At 33.2% G+C, this 16,857-nt stretch overlaps 1 pseudogene; it reads right to left on the bottom strand.

Moving 5' to 3' along the window:
* Nucleotides 1-1,829: 1,829 nt before the first annotated feature.
* On the bottom strand, nt 1,830-11,106 carry LOC149536039 (uncharacterized; annotated as a pseudogene).
* Between the last annotated feature and the right edge of the window lie 5,751 nt (nt 11,107-16,857).

Genomic DNA, 16,857 nt, shown 5'->3' with positions numbered 1-16,857 from the left:
TATATTTATCTCTAGAGGAGAGAGTCATCTTCAAGAATATGTTATTTTTTTTTCAAAAATGTATAGATTTGATAGGGAGGTTTTGATGGGAGGAAAAAAGTGTTGGATTTTGATAAGGTTGACCTTGAATACTTATAGTAAAGAAAATATACATTAAAAAAAATTATTTCATTTTTTGTTCCCTAGCTATACATGTCATCTATAAAATATTTTCAAATTAGGACATAAAAAGATGATTTGCATATACTTGTTTTTAAGAAGGAGATTGTTGAAAATAGATTGGTACAAGTATGATAAATGTGATTCAATCATTGTTTTGTCACTAATGTCAAACATGCTTTTTGTTAGTAAGACAAATGCTTATATGATTTAAGTACTATCACCTATTTGATTGATGAAGAGGATTTGACCAAAAGATGTAACAATAGTAACTATAGGAAAGGTTGAGTTATGATATAAAAAGAAGTATAAGAATCAGCTAAGACAGTGCTATCATAGTGCATTGATAATCTACTTAAGGTTACAAAGGTTGGTTACACTAAGCAAGTTCAGAAGAACAAGTTAAACAAAGTTTTTCTACCAAGCCTGACTGAATGTATAGTAGGTGCCAAGAAAAGTTAGTGCAAGCTTAATGGGAAATTAGTTGGAGCTGAGTAAAAGCCCATTTTAATGTATGTTGAGAAAAATAGTGGATGCCAAGTAAAGTTTAGTTGATGTCGAGCACAAGTCAAATTTAGTTCATGTTGAGTGATTTTATAGAGGATATTGAGAAATGTTGTATGTGCTGAGTATCAAAAGTGTTAGTGAACAGATTGTCTTCCAAAGAAACAAATACAAATTAACCCTAAAAGCCTAGATAGGAATACTAAATATGCACTAACAGTTGGGTCACTTCACTATTGAAAAGCGTAAATGCCCTCTGAATTTATCTGGGTACAACTCCCTATGCATGATTTGCAATGAATTCATAGAAATACAAATATGGATGCTTTTAACTAAAAAGCACAAAAGATTTACAAACATTTATCCATAAACACAAAATAGATGTAGAAAAGCTAATCTAATTGAAAGGAAATTAATAGTAAATGCCACACAAATCATCTACCTAAAAGTTGTATTACAAGGAGAATGAAATCTTGAGAAAGTGAAGAATCAAAGCTTTAAAGACATCTTGAAGCTAAATGTATTAAAAACAACAATGACATTAAAATCTATTTAGAGAAAAGTGAAAGTTATGCAAAGATAACAATTAGTGGAAAGAAAACTACCCAAACACAAAGTTTTGGTGTGCAATTATCTCCCAAGTCTCCTTTCTTTAAAATGTAAAAGATAACACAGATCTCATTACATGTTTGCATTAGAATCAATATCTAGAAGAAACAAACTCCCCCCTCCCCCAACAATCTTTTCTTAACACACGATTTATAAAAATGATAAGAGCTCTGCTCTTCCTACAACCTCAAACTCTGCTTTCCATCAAAGAACTAAAAAATATATAAATAAATAAATAAACTGGAACCAAACTAGAACCCATAATTCCCCTTTGTTTCACATATTTATCTCCTCTTCCTCTATGAGAACTTTTTAGTTTTCCTAACTGAATCTTGAAAATCTTTATCCTATTCTCTTTAACTTTCTAATATTTTCACTCTCCCACAAATATAATGTTTAATTCCTAATTAAATATTAGGCCGCAACTCTAATGACATATGTCATTTAAGTTGTAATACAATATATTATCCTTCATATTCTATATAGAGTCCTGAGGACACCTAGAGGGATCTTGTGAGAGATATGTTTATAACTAAGATTCTTATTTTTTACGCTCATTATTTAATATCCTCTTGGTAATTTTTGTTGATTGAGGAACTTCTCCTTAAGGATTCCCACAACCTTCTTCCTTTATGTCATCTTATTTCTCCATCCACTGAATCTCTATCTAGCATAGTAAACAAGCCTTCAGTTGAATCTTGCCTAGGCATTCTACCCCACGTATGCCCACCACTATGAGTTCTTCTAAAACTCACATTCCTATCAGTATGGTTTATTGTCCCATATCTACCCTGAACTCATCTTTTTTCCCTAGACTCTTGTCTCATTGATGAAGAACATCTCAACATTACAATATTCTAGTCACTATTTCTTGAAATGGATTTAGTTGAACTAATGTAATCATTTTGTGCCATACTAGAAGATTTAGGAAATGTGTCTCTCCAATCTGTGGCATTATAAATAAATAAAAAGGTTAGTAGATTAGCATTTTTTTGTTTGAAATGAATTCATTCTATGGTGTCTAGATCTGGTTTTAGATATAGTACTTATTTCAATCTACTACATTTTTTGTGTAGTTGTGCTATTTTTTGAATGACCCACATTAAACCCTTGATTTAATTCAACACTAGTGTGTTTCTACCTTGGTCTCCTTACAAAGATAGAATATTCTTCTAATGATCCTGAACTTGGAGTCCTTCTCGATTGGACTGTAGAATGATCTACATTATTGCTAGGAATATTTAAGTAGTAGTTATTCTAATAGTATTTTATAAACTTTCTTCTTTCTGAAATCTCATCATTAATGCTAGTTGAAGGTCCCAATTGAGGAGCTATGCTATCTTGCACTACGCTACTCCTAGTACTTGATATTGGTTTAAAATGTCTTCCTTATTTTCTTCCATTGTAATCCATTGAAGAAATAGACTCATATAATTCATGAGATTTAGAAGCTTTCACATTTTGAGTATTTGATTTCTTCCTAGAGTTACTCTCTTGTTGATCATGAGCTCTAGTTGCATATCTTATGTGTCTTCCACATTTCCTATCCTAGATAATTGATTTTTGTCCATGTGTCAAATTATTGTCAAAGTCAAAACATGTCACCTATTACACAACTTATGTGTGTCTCTTACACTCAAGTTAACCTCTATCATAGAGTTGGTTTTGAGGGATATCTTGGTCCCATGGTGTCCATACTTTTCAAAACTCCTAGCAAAACTTGAGCTTTGTGACAGTGAAAATATCTTTTGGTCATTCTCCAGCACTTAGTCCTTGGTTATATAGTTTGTGTATCCCTTGAATTTTTGCAGCAACCCAACCCTTGATTCATCACTATCATCATACATGTCCTCTCTCCTACTTGGTGTCTCTGTCCTTCTCAATCTTAATGTTGTGTAGGCTTGAATTTCCACTTTATTATGCATATCATGCAAATATTATCACCTCCAATACAATTTTGCATCTATCTCTTTGTTTTTTCTGAACCTGGCATTCTATAAAACATGCCAACACATAGCTAATGTCTTCTCAAATTAGCTAAAAGGATTCCATTATAGTCTCCAAGTCCTCATACTAGTACATTTGGGTTCATTTTTTGACCTTTATTGGTCAAATTTTTAACCCAATTTTTGACCAACTTTCGACCAACTTCGACCAACCCGTTGGTCGATATTTTTCTAGTCAAAATTTTTATCATCTCGCTAGTTGGTCAAAATTTTGACCAATCTATTGGTCAAAAACCTACCAAAACCATTGTGTGGGTTCAAACAAGAATTGGTCAAAATTTCGACCAACAAAGGTAGAAAAAAAATTGCACATTGGTGGAAATTTTGACCAACAAAGGTGGAAAAAAAGTTTAGGTGTTGGTGGAAATTTTGACCAACAAAGGTGGAAAAAAAATTTAGACATTGGTGGAAATTTTGACCAATGAAGGTGGAAATTTTGACCAACAAAGGTGGAAAAAAATTTAGATGTTGGTGGAAATTTTGACCAATGAAGGTGGAAATTTTGACCAACAAAAGTGGAAAAAAAATTTAGGCGTTGGTGGAAATTTTGACCAATGAAGGTGGAAATTTCGACCAACAAAGGTAGAAAAAAATTTAGGCATTGGTGAAAATTTCGACCAATGAAGGTGGAAATTTCCACCAACAGCTAGGTGTAAAAAATTTTTAGGCATTCTATAAAATAGTTCACATGTCTTGCTTATGATATGACATTTTACATGCATCCTACACTCTCTCATCTAGCTGATGATGGATTACGCAAAGTGATCTGAAACCATGATTCTAAAAAACAAACAATCAAATCCAAAATGAACTTGCACTTTAAATGGATTGTGGAAATCTGATATTGTTAATTTTGCATGCATGTCTACTAGGACAAATGTATGTTTAAGTTGTGATTGTCTTGGTAGACATGCATGCAATTTTACCAATATCAGATTTCCACAATCCATTTGTAGTGCAAGTTTATTTTGGATTTGATTGTGTGTTTTCTAGCATCATGGTTTCAGAGGACTCTGCATAATCCATCATTAGCTGGATGAAAGAGAGTGTAGGATGCATGCAAAATGTCATATCATATGCAAGGCATGTGAACTATTTTATAGAATGCCTGAAAAAACTGATAGTAACTAATATGAAGAATATATAATTAGTTATCTGATTGAGACAAATCATGTACCAGTGAGTTGGTCAAAATTTCAACCAAAAAAATTTTGACCAATAAGTTGGTTGAATTTGGTCAAAAATTGGGTCAGAAATTTAACCAATAAAGGTCAAAAAATGAACCCAAATGTACTAGTGCAAGTATGCTCACCAAGTTGACTCTTTGAGTTCAGTCATCAAGTCACTCCACCAAAGTGCCTCATCAAGGTCAGTAGTTAGGTCCACTCATCAAGCTTGCTCACCAAGTCAGCTCACCATGTTGCATCTCTAAGTGGCCTCGCTAAGTTGGCTCGCCAACTTGCCCCACCAAGTTGACACTTTAAGCCCACTCACCATGTTAGATTGCTAGGCCGGCTACCCAAGTCAGCTCGCCAAGCTAACAATTGAAGTAGACTCACCAAGTCGACTCACTAAGTTCACTCCCCAAGTCCACCCCCTAAGCCAACTCTCCAGGTTAGCTCACCAAGTCACCCCCACTTGCCCCACCAACTCGCCACTTTAAGTTGACTCACCATGTCAGCTCGCCAGGGTGACTCCCCTAATCTAAACTCCTTACACAGAAATAAATTTTATAATCAAAATCTACAAATCATGTCTATTTGTTCATTGACATTTTTGCATTTTAAAGTTAGTACTAGCACCACCTTTGACTGAAGATAACCACCAAATGTTTGTTGAATGAACTTAGTCACATATGCTATTGAATGAATGGCTTCCTCTCCACCAGCTTCATCAAGGCATATCGACTACATAGTATCAACAGTGAATCTAAAAGGAAAAAGAAAAATAAGATATCAATCTATGTGTGTGCGCGCACATGCGAGCATGCATGCATGTGCCATGTAATTATGTTTAAGCACATCAATGGAGATTAATTTTTGTGTGCACATAATTTGTAGCATATCCTTAAATACTCCTTTCTATGAGCATTTCTATCTTGATATATGTCGGTATGATATAAAAATTGAAAGACTCTAAGCACTTTGCAATTCATGTTACCTCAAAAACTCATGAGCATCTTCCTGTTTTCCATATCCAAGGTGATTGCCAATGTTTTTAATTCTAGAAAGTATTCTAATTGGTGATAAGGAAACATCTCCTCCTCTCACCCTCAAGACAAGAAACTCAAGCTCACACATGAAGCACCAGTCTTTCTTCTGACCTGAGCAGACCCAACAAATAGTATAGGTTATTGTTTTTGCAAGCCGCAACTAATATTGCAATGCTTGTGTCTAAGGATAAATCTACTGAGAAATGATAACATACGTTTTTGAGAATGTAATCCATGGAGTAGATAGGCTACAAGATTTTTTGTGTATATCAAGCACTAAAGCACCACATTAGCAAAGCAACTGCCAATAGACCAGTGGAAAGACAAAGATCATGAATAACAATCTACCCAAAAACTAATTCTTTATGTTTAAAAATTACAAGAATTCACAAACAAGATGTACCCTAACCCCTCCCCGAATTGAACCTACAATTTTACCTATTATACTTATATTTCAATGTAAACGACACAAGATTATAAATCAACTCATGAAGATATTATCATTCTACCATTCTGAACTTTGAGATTGGTTTTTCTAACAATCATTTGGATTGCCATAGACCATAAAACAAGAAGGAAAAGCATGTTCTCTCAAATAGAATAAAATGTTGGCACATACCTGTCTTCCACATTCCAATTCCAATGGACAAAGTTTCCAACACAGATATTATGCTGAGTTATTGATAATAGATTCTAATGCATACATTCAAATGGAAAATATGAAAATAAACAAGTGGAACAACCTCAGTTATTTACCTTTAGGAACACCCAATTTAGGGAAAACTCTAGTGCATGTTTTTGCTCTATTGCCTACGTACCTTTCTATGCAATAGTGTTCTCTCTCACATGTGGGGTCAAGGGAGACAAGGAGGCTCCTTTGTTGTCTCCTTGGCTATGCAATAGTTCTACAACACCCTCCACCCCCCCCCCCCCCCCCCTCTCTCTCTATGCAATAGTTCAAAGGTATAATCCACATTTGAAAGGTGAAAGGTTACCAAATTTATTCTAGTTTACTCTCTTTTTTTCTTTTTCATGTAATAGGAGACCCTGTAGTAATGGAGTTGTGTTTCCCTAGCACACAATCTAATTCATCATTCAATGCAAGACCCTGACCAAGAAGCTCCTTGTCCCTGCATTAAATTTGAAATAAAGGTGAACCAACTAGATAATGGGCTAATAAAACATGCTTTATTTCTAGTGAGAAGCATTAAAAACTAGTTCACTTTGCATTTGTAACCTTTGGCAGGGTCTTAGCAACATGCTCGCATTGAACCTTTAATGTAAAGGAGAAGTACACAAGCTCACAACCCTCAGGAAGGCTTTCTTAGATAAGAAGTTTCTGAGCAGACACAAATCCTCACTAATAATGTTGCTACGATTTTCTTATTTAAATCCAAACAAAGTTGTATTATCTTGGGCAGAGGAGACTACTGTTTTTTGTGGTTAAGGATCCTTTAGGTTAGTAGAATCACATGCAAACTGGATGTGACATTGCAGTAAGAAAACTGTAATAAGAGCTAGGAGCTTGCCTAGTGATCAAGGCTTGAGACTGGACACTGCATGAAGTATTTGTAGGCATTTGAGTCTCAAGCATCACTAGCTCAAAATCAAACTGAAAAGGAAACTTGAAAAATAAAACTAAATAAAAATAGTATTCTTGAGTAAGCATCAACTTTGTATGAACAATACCATTACAATGCACCATACTTGGTACAAATATATTGTTGGTTGAGTATAAAGAACATTGGTGGTGAATTCAAGTCCAAGCTACAAAAGAAAAGATATTTACATAAAAACTAAGCAACCCTATCTGGCAAGAAAAGATATATAGAGATTTTCGACTGAAATTACAAATTGATGCTAAAAAAATTAAACCATAAGAATTATTCTATAGAATAATAAAGAAGAAAGATGAAGAATCAAACACCTAAAGGATAGAATGTTGATGCAGCTTCAAAAAGATCGTCCGAAAGACATCATATGCTCAGGCTGAAGGAGCTTTGAGATTCATTACTACACTTGAAATGGGCTCATCTTCAATCTTTTGAAGACTGAAGATGAGCCTATTCTCAAGTGTAGTAATGAATCTCATATAATGCAACAAAGAAATAACATCAACAAGAGTAACTGTGCCATCTCTTAGTATTCTCAGTATTGCCATTGGCACATAAAGAACTAGGCTACACTTCACAATGCCAAAACCTTGAGAAGAATTCACTGTGGGAAGAAGCAAATTATGTTTCCTTGGTAGGTGTTAGCTAGCAATCATTTCATATAACATCTTATAAAATAATTCCTAAAGCTAACCACATTTTGAAATGAGATAACAACTGATATATATCATTTCAAACTCAATTTATTCCTATTTGTGCATAAAAAATTTACATAAAATTCCAAGCAACCCATCTACTTTAATATCAACATTTTCTCAACAAAAACCCAGAAAAGCTTACATCTGCATTCCTTATTCATGATTCTAATGGTGCAAAGTAGTCTTGTTGTTGACAAATACACACTAAGGTCTGAAGGATACAATGTTAGAGCAGCTTCAGAAAGATCATCCGAAGGACATTATATGCTCACGTTGAAGGAGATTTGAGGTTCATTACTATAGTCTGGAATGGGCTCATATTCAATCTTCTAAAGATTGAAGATGAGCCCATTCTTGAGTGTAGTAAAGAATCTATAACCTTGACACCCATATCTTTGTAGACTTGCACACAAGCTTCAGAATACTAATGACACAATTCATTTGTCCATACTATTGGAGAAAAAATACTACTATAGAATCCAAAAAAGTTAGGCCAAATAGGTATATTACAGAATCATGAAATTGTGAAACATTACACACACACAAGAAGAATAGTATCTTGAAGCACTACTAATCAAATCTTCATTAATAGGTGGGCAAATTTAAAAAATTAGGCATGTCGACTCTGAGAGGTCCTGATTTGTTTACCCCAAACTCAAATTAGATAATTGTCATCATAAAAATTGAAATATCAGTATCTTTCAAATGAAATTGAAGAAATCTAAACACAGAATACTGATGAAAATTGTACCTAGAGATAGGTTGCCATTCTCTTAATGTTCTCAATGTATTCAGGAAGGACCTAATCCTAAGGGGTGAGGATCCAAAGAATCATTTCCATCAAAATATACAATGATTAAAAAGGAACTGCATCCTAGGTAAGCCAAAGCAATAAATATATTAGACTAAGAATATCCAACATTTGCATATAGAGCAATTGCAACACCAATCTCATAAAACCTATAAGGCAAGCATGAATCTCATAATCATAGGTAGTGTTACTATGTACAGCCATTGAATAAATATTTTGACAACATACAATATTTATAAATATATCAAACTCCACAAAATACTATGCAGTAAAAAGCAATAATAAAATAACTATGCTAGAGGTGCATAGTTACATGACAGATCCATTTTTACTTATGAACAAAAAGGAACAAATAATAAACAACCCAACATATGTAGTTTTTCTTCACCATGGTGTTAGTCCTTTCCCATTATCTTTTTTCCAACAGTTCCAACAAATTCGTACAATTGTGATTAGTCCAGGCAAGACCTGTCATAAATTGCCTAATGGAGATCACACAAATTTGATATATAATTTGATAGTTGTAACATATGATCCATGAGAGAAATTTATCTTAAAAGATACACTTTCTAAGACTTCTATAAACTCAAGTTTGAGGATCCATGTAGTATCCATGGAAATATGTTTGTAAAACTACTGTATTACAACTGGAACAAATTCATAGTAAAAAATTTAGAAAGGAACTTGAAGAACATACTAACCACTCATCTTCATCATGTTGTCAAGATGAATAGCTTCAGTAGCCATATGTTGAGATAAATGACTTTAATTGGTTAAATAACTGAAGATTTTCACCTTGACAAGTACCCCACATTTTCCCTGCACTACCGGTCTACTATGAAACATAGACATACTTCCTATGGGGTGTATATAAGTATGCTCGTCAAGTTGACTCTTTGAGTTCGGTCTTCAAGTCACCCCACCAAAGTGCCTCATCAAGGTCAATCTTGAGGTCCTCTCATCGAGCTTGCTCACCAAGTTAGCTCACCATGTCACGTCTCTAAGTGGCCTCGCTAAGTCAGCTCACCAACTTGCCCCACCAAGTTTCCACTTTAAGCTCACTCACCATGTTTAATTTTGAAAATAACTTCTAGTTACCAAAAATAGACATATTATGTCAATGATTAAATGGAAGATAGAGTAAGAAGGTATAGAAAATATCTTTTGTCCTCCTACTGCTTTGATACTATGTAGACCAAAAAAATTAGTGATCAATGTGCTTTCATAAGTATGAACATGATTATAGTAATTTGGTAGCATATGAAGAAGTACCTGTAAAATGGTCACACTGGTAAATAATGAAGAAAAGAAAAACAATAGGATGCTAAAACCTTGTGGAACATTAAGGAAAATTGAGGAATCCCACAATATAAAATTTGTGTACCTTAAAACTAGCATTAGTTGGCTACCACACCTAAATTTATAGCTTAAAGGACTCATTTAGTTATAGCTAGCATCTTAAGATACAAAGATGCATCAATTTCCAAGGATGCTGACAAAAATTGCCAAATAAACTAAGAACAATAACTCCCACTTTCTTCGACTAATTGCAAAAATTGCATAGATGAGACTAAATTAGTATGCATGGTGTTTAAAATGTAAATCTCTTGTACACCCAAAACCAAGTGTGGCAAATTCAAAATTTTGTGAATCCAATATGTCTAGGGACAAACACATAAACTCAATAGTATATTTCAATAGAGTCTTCTTCAATAACAAGAAATTGACTAAAAATAAATACACATTTTAAAATCATATTATTTTCATCATTCAAATATTACACATATACATTTTTCATTCTCTTGTTAGTTTGACTCTGAATTTCTTGTTAGCAAAATCAATAAACATTACAAGGCATATCCATATAAATGTAAAATATTGAGCAAGTCAGTAGTCATATGCATGAATATGAAAATAAATATGTGAACCTAATTCCCAATTGCAGATTGAGCATTAAGTCATAATTTATGTGCCCTTTATAGATAATTTTCATTTGGCTTCCATTTATGCCCTCCTTTCATAGCATTGGAAGGCACATTTATTCTGGATACCTCATTAATCAAAACTCCTTGAACATATTCTCTCTTGTTAGCAGATTGCACAGGAAAAATTTTGGGATCACAAGTTCTGACACCCTCGTCATTATCATCAAATTCCTCACTACTTGAGCTTCTTATCCCATCAAAGGAAAAGGTTCTTACTATTCTGGATTCAAGGGTTTTTGAGGATATTGTTTCAGATCTAGGGGCATAAGAAGTATTCAAATAAACCTGAAAATTAGACATAGAAGAGCTTCTCTCCTTCCTACAAGATTTCTCATCAACGGAGAGATCATCATGCTGATCCACATTGGAAGGCAAGGATTTCAAAAGGTAGCATAGCCTAGTCTGATTGCCACATGCAAGATAAAATGTACCTTTCCCATCTTTGAGCCCCTTACTCTAGGTCCCCATATAATAACTCCCATCTGCCCATCTGTAGACTCCATGGCCATGCTTCAACCCATCAGGCCATTGCCCATCATATTTATCCCCATTGGTCTGACTCATAATACCCATTCAATCATGGGTTTCCACCATATCTTCTAACTTATCATAAAAGGCAACAAGGTTAAGCCTACTAAGGTTGGCATGAAAATCTAGCTTCTCTTTTTCTTCCTTGAAAATCACTTCTTTGAAGGCATCATAGTATACAATCTTCATCCTCACACATTTGTTTCTATAATCTCTTAGTCTTGCCATGTGTCCTGCTTCCTCCAATTTCACCATTTTTTCCTTTAGCTTATTGATGTTCTCCATGAGCTTTTCCTCCACCTCCCCTGCCGCTCTCAAGCAAAGACTGGCTTGGTAAGAAATAAAAAGAAAAATTCTCAATACATATTAATTTAACAAACAAATTGTGCATCACAAAGCTTTTCATAGTTAAACTCAGTTTCATATGTACCAATTTACTATGGACTAATGTTTTCTACTTATGTATAAATATATTCCAACTATAAGACAATTATTAGGATTCAATTATATAATTTTTGAATCCAATCTATTGATTCATTTACATGAATAAATGATCGGTTGTATGTAAAAATCTATGACTTTTTAGTTGAATTTATGAACTCATTTCTCTGATCATTCACAGTTTAATCAGATTGACATATAAACTGCTATATGGACTCTGGACATTTGGAAAGCTAAATATTTACCTAAATAGGGACAAAAGACAAGGGTGTTTTTGTTTGGGAGACTGTCTTGGTTAGTCCTCTAGGTGGTATCTTTCAACCTCAATTGAGCCGATTGAATATTTGGGTGTGTGAGATATGCTAGAGACTAGCCAAATACTGTTAAGTGGTGTTTTCGAGAGAAAAAACAACAAATCTTGGATATCAAGTTCAAAAGAAGGTAAAAATTAACAAAACAATAAGATCATTATTTCTTAGTTGTTGAAATCTAAATTGTAAGACAATGTTTCTTAGCTTTTAAAACCTAGCTTGTATCGTATGTATTCAAAATCTAGCATCTCATACCCAAACAAAAGGTGACAAGATGGAATTAGAGCTAGAATGAACTTAAAGCTAACCCTAAATTCTTCTCAAGGCAGCACTGACAAAAATTATGGCAAATAGAAGATATTTTCCCATGCATGGTATGATAGTTGCACAAAAATACCCATAGCCCTTGCATGCCACAACATCTCTATTAGGAATTGGAAAAGTGCATTTCCTCTTGCAAAAAAATGTTTCTTGACAGTTCACAACTTCTAAGACCTTTTTTGTGAAGCTAAAAGATGGAGAGGACAAAGATAACAAAGGCATAACTTATGAGATTGAACTAATGTCAAATTTATGAATTAAGACAGTAGAATCTAAAGAGAATTTCATGTTTAAATACATACACTAAAATTTCATAAGCATAAGATACCAACAAGTCTTGCATGAGAATGTACCTAGTACAATCAATTATGAGAAGTAGTGATGAAATAAAAATGCCCATTAGAAGCAAATAGTCTCAGAATGAGGAAGATGTCAAGATTTTCACAGTTGAGAATTATGCCATTTTAACCAACTTATGTCACATTTAGAAAAATCTCCAAAGGCTATATGGCCTCACAGATTTTACTCATGCAGGAAAAAAATCACATAAATTTATTTCATGTGAAAATTATAGCATAAAGAATATATCTATCCCTCTTTTCAAAGTGTCAATTTAGATATTACTATCCACATTTAAGTTTTTCTCTCTCATTTCTTGATAGAACCATCTTGAGCTCTATGAGGAAACTACAATCTAAAAACTCAATAGCTAGGAATTAGTCAGGCAGCTAAATGATGGTCTCATTCTAGTTAAGTTCACCGAATAATAGACAATCAAAAAAATTGATTTAAAAACATCTTTACTAAAGCTCATAGTCCTTGCCAACAATTTAAAGAATATTATAACATATTCACAAGTAAAGCTTTTATATTTTGTATTTTACATCAAAGCCATACGAAAACCATCAAAAACCAACAATGGAAAAGCACCAACATCCAAACAAATACATGCATGACTAAATACTAAACAAAGTAGCATGTGCATTTCACTTTCTATATAATGCTTGACAAGCATGACTTCACATAATTTATTAACCCCATTCAAAGCAATATCACCAATCATAAAGTAACAACTTGTCCAACTAAAACCTCTGATCTATGGAGACTGTACTTACCTGATCTAATGCAGAAAGAATTGAATGAAGATATGGTATTGAATCAGCACTTTCAATCTTCATAGTCACATGGATATCTGCACCACAACCTTCACATAATTACAAATACAAATGCATTGATATTTTATCACATTTTAAATTCTGATTTAAAATATAAATTAAGGGAATATGCTATATCAAGCCCAATACTGTATGTAAAGGATTATATTACACTAGAAAGTTAAGATTTTTCTTCAAAGGTTTACTTTTAAGGCAATCTTTCAACTCATGCACCACCTTAGCATCTTTAACAAAGGAAACACCATAATAGTCTATGCCATTCTCAACTCCAAATTTAATATCATCCCAATCTTTATCTGTAAAAAAAAAAAATACAAGAAATAGATTTTATCAAATACCAAATTAAGCTATCTCAAATGCTCTATTGGTCAAAACAACTCATCACATATACAAGTAACAACAAAATACAAATATTACACATATTTCAATATTGATAAACATATCATTCAATTATATTCTAGGTAACTTCAATCAATCAATATTAGGTACAAAAAAATCACAATGAAATAAAAGTCCCTAAGAAAGAAGTAGATTGAGATGTACATGTCAATAAGCAGCAAAAATCTAATTTTCTATGCATGCCTGAGAGTTGATAAAATGGTCTTAACCTGTAATGGAAGGTAGGGTAGCACTTTTTCCATGCACATTTAAGTTTCATCGTGATTTAAGCTCTCCTCCATTGATTACTTCACAAATTATAGAATCTGATGTTTTTGACTTCACTTGCAGTGACATCATCCCCCCTAGAGAAATTCAAATAATGATAAGAAATAGAAAGCTATGAAAATGTTGCGAATAACATTAGTAACTTTGTTCTTTTCAGCTAATAAATGAATTTTCAAGCCAGCACAAGAGAAATTACCATCAACAAGTAGTGTGTCTCCTTTCTCCACATCATTCACAAAATCATCATAATTCATGCTTACACAGTCTTCAGAGCCCACTCCTCTTTTGATTGTGAAAGTAAACTCTTGGCCCTTTGTGAGCATGATAGGCTGTGGTAGATCTCCACTTCTGACTTCAGGGCCCTACAATAAAATGATCTTTTAATTTATTGTTTGAGCAAAGGACTAACTCAAAAGACATATCAAAAAGGGGGTTATCTAATAAATTGCACCTAAAACACAAAAAATGACTATTAATAATGTAGATGTATCTTAATTTAGGATGAAAAAAAAGTGAAACAGATTTCAAATCTACATCTTTTCTGATTGGCTAACAATGTTGCAATATGAAAATAACCCACATTATGATGTTTTCAAACAGTTAGTTCCAGCAACAACTTGTATATAATAAAGGAGTTTCAACACCTATGCAACTCTAGATGAAAGCAAATCTTGTATGATCTTAAAGATTTCATGCATATTTATAATAATAAACTTAGATATCATTTATAAAAAAAACTCTCAGACATTAGCAGTAGAAAATGTTTCCTATTTAAATTACCTGCCAACAAAATAAGTGTCACATTGCAGATTAAAGCCCAGAAATAGTTATAGCAAATGCATAGAAATAGATCTGAGCCTAGATCAAGATAGCTCAAGTCCATATGAAATGTCTCAATGATTGAATTTCTATATATATTTATCTTATTTTAGGGCAAAAAAATGAGTTTTATCCCATCACACAAGTAAATGATCTATTAAAATATCCTAGATTTGTAATTATAAAGCTTTGCTTGGAACAAATGCCACAATCAAATTGTGAACTAGAGAATAGTGGAAGGCCACACAGGCAATTACTTCCCACAAATACTATGATAAGAAAAGATAATGCTCATGTTGGTTTGATTTTTTGAGTATCAAATTTTGTTTGAATCATAAAAAAAATCAGATGAGAATCCTCTGGTAAGTCATAGGGTTTTAGGTTTTTCTCTAGTGTATTTTGATACCTTAGAAAGTCTGTGAAAAATCCTAGGTTTGGCTTTTAAAATTTACCCTGGTGTGAATTCTTTTTGGAAAAAGGGGCGAAGAATAGATATTCTTCTCCCGCTTGTTTGGACGTTATGGTTGAGTCTTATGAAAAAGGGTTTTAGTCCTACCATCAGATCTGATTTGAATCCACCGTTGTCACATACTCGCTATGGGAAGATGCTCATATGTTACGCATAGCAAGATAGCAATCAACGAAAAATTACCTGTGATACTAAAAAGTAGAATCTGATGCCACAAAATACGTTCATGGGATGATCTTATGACCACGTGATATGTCCTAGACCTATCAGTTTCAAGAAGGAATGCATGTGGGAAAAAAATTGCAAGTGGTGTCACCAGAGTTCAAAATTATCCAGCGATTCGTCAAGTTACTAATGGGAAATACTTGCATTTGTCGGTGGTGATATAGCAAATGCTCAAATTTTCCAAAGACAGTGTCCTTCTGAGGTAAGAAGTAATTTTGGAGGATCCCAATGAAGATATGGTGCACATTTTAATTTTGTCCCTCTGTAGGTTAATGTCTTTTGTTAGTCGGTTAATTTATCTTTATATTAATTTGAGCTACTCATTTTTTTATTATGTGAATAGTTATAAATGCTATAATTTGTGTGTTTTATTTTTTTTGTAAATTGATTAATTATATATATTTATTATATATATAAACATGTATATTATCTTAGTTTAATTTATTTTCTTATGGTATTTGAATATTAAATCAATTAAAATAATCTCTATTAGTAATCCGATATATGGTTCCTTACTCCTAACATTTTCTACTAACCATTCCTAAACTATACTATAACTATCCCTTACATCTTGCTTTACTTCCTACCACCCCTTATCTAATTTTACCACTAATTCCCTATCCACTAGCCATTAACCATTATCTCCTTTTAAAAACAACAATATTTAAGCCAAATCTTTTATTTACTACATTTTACTTTACTTATACATCTCCCCATACAAATAACATTAATCCACTTAACGTCCCTATAATCCCAACCTGACGCCAACCTTCCCAGAATTCATGTGACATGGGGTCAACTGAATCATTACTTTTTTTGTTTTGTGTTTGATGAAATTGACTTACTTCAAGGAGGTTCGTCAATAAATATATGATAATACTAAGTCCCATAAAATACTTGAAAACTTCATCCTTAAAATCATTCACTACACATCCATCTCACAATCTATGCATGTAAACTAAAATACCAAATTAAGCATAACTATTCATAGCTTGAAATTAAATAAACATTCACACATATGACACAAGATATGATTACCCAAAAACCCTCTAATGAGAAGGTAAAACTAGGTGGGGATGACACCCATACATCTTCACTATGACATTTATAAAGTATATCCAATGAATGTTACAATGTTTGATCATGAAATATGATCTACCCTGTTAAAGGCTTACAAAGCCTATTATGTCTTACCCTATTAAAGGATTTCAAGACCTTATTAGAAGTGTGCCTAGTAAGAGGACTTCAACTTACAATGAAGTAAGCAACCTATTCAAGGATTTATCTCAGCATGTTAGGACTACT

The sequence above is a fragment of the Cupressus sempervirens genome, chromosome 10 (assembly GCF_028749045.1).
Source record: "Cupressus sempervirens isolate cs-2001-9-10 chromosome 10, ASM2874904v1, whole genome shotgun sequence".
Lineage (NCBI taxonomy): Eukaryota > Viridiplantae > Streptophyta > Pinopsida > Cupressales > Cupressaceae > Cupressus > Cupressus sempervirens.
Note: the sequence above shows the minus strand (reverse complement) of the source record. Positions and strands in the feature narration are given on the sequence as shown.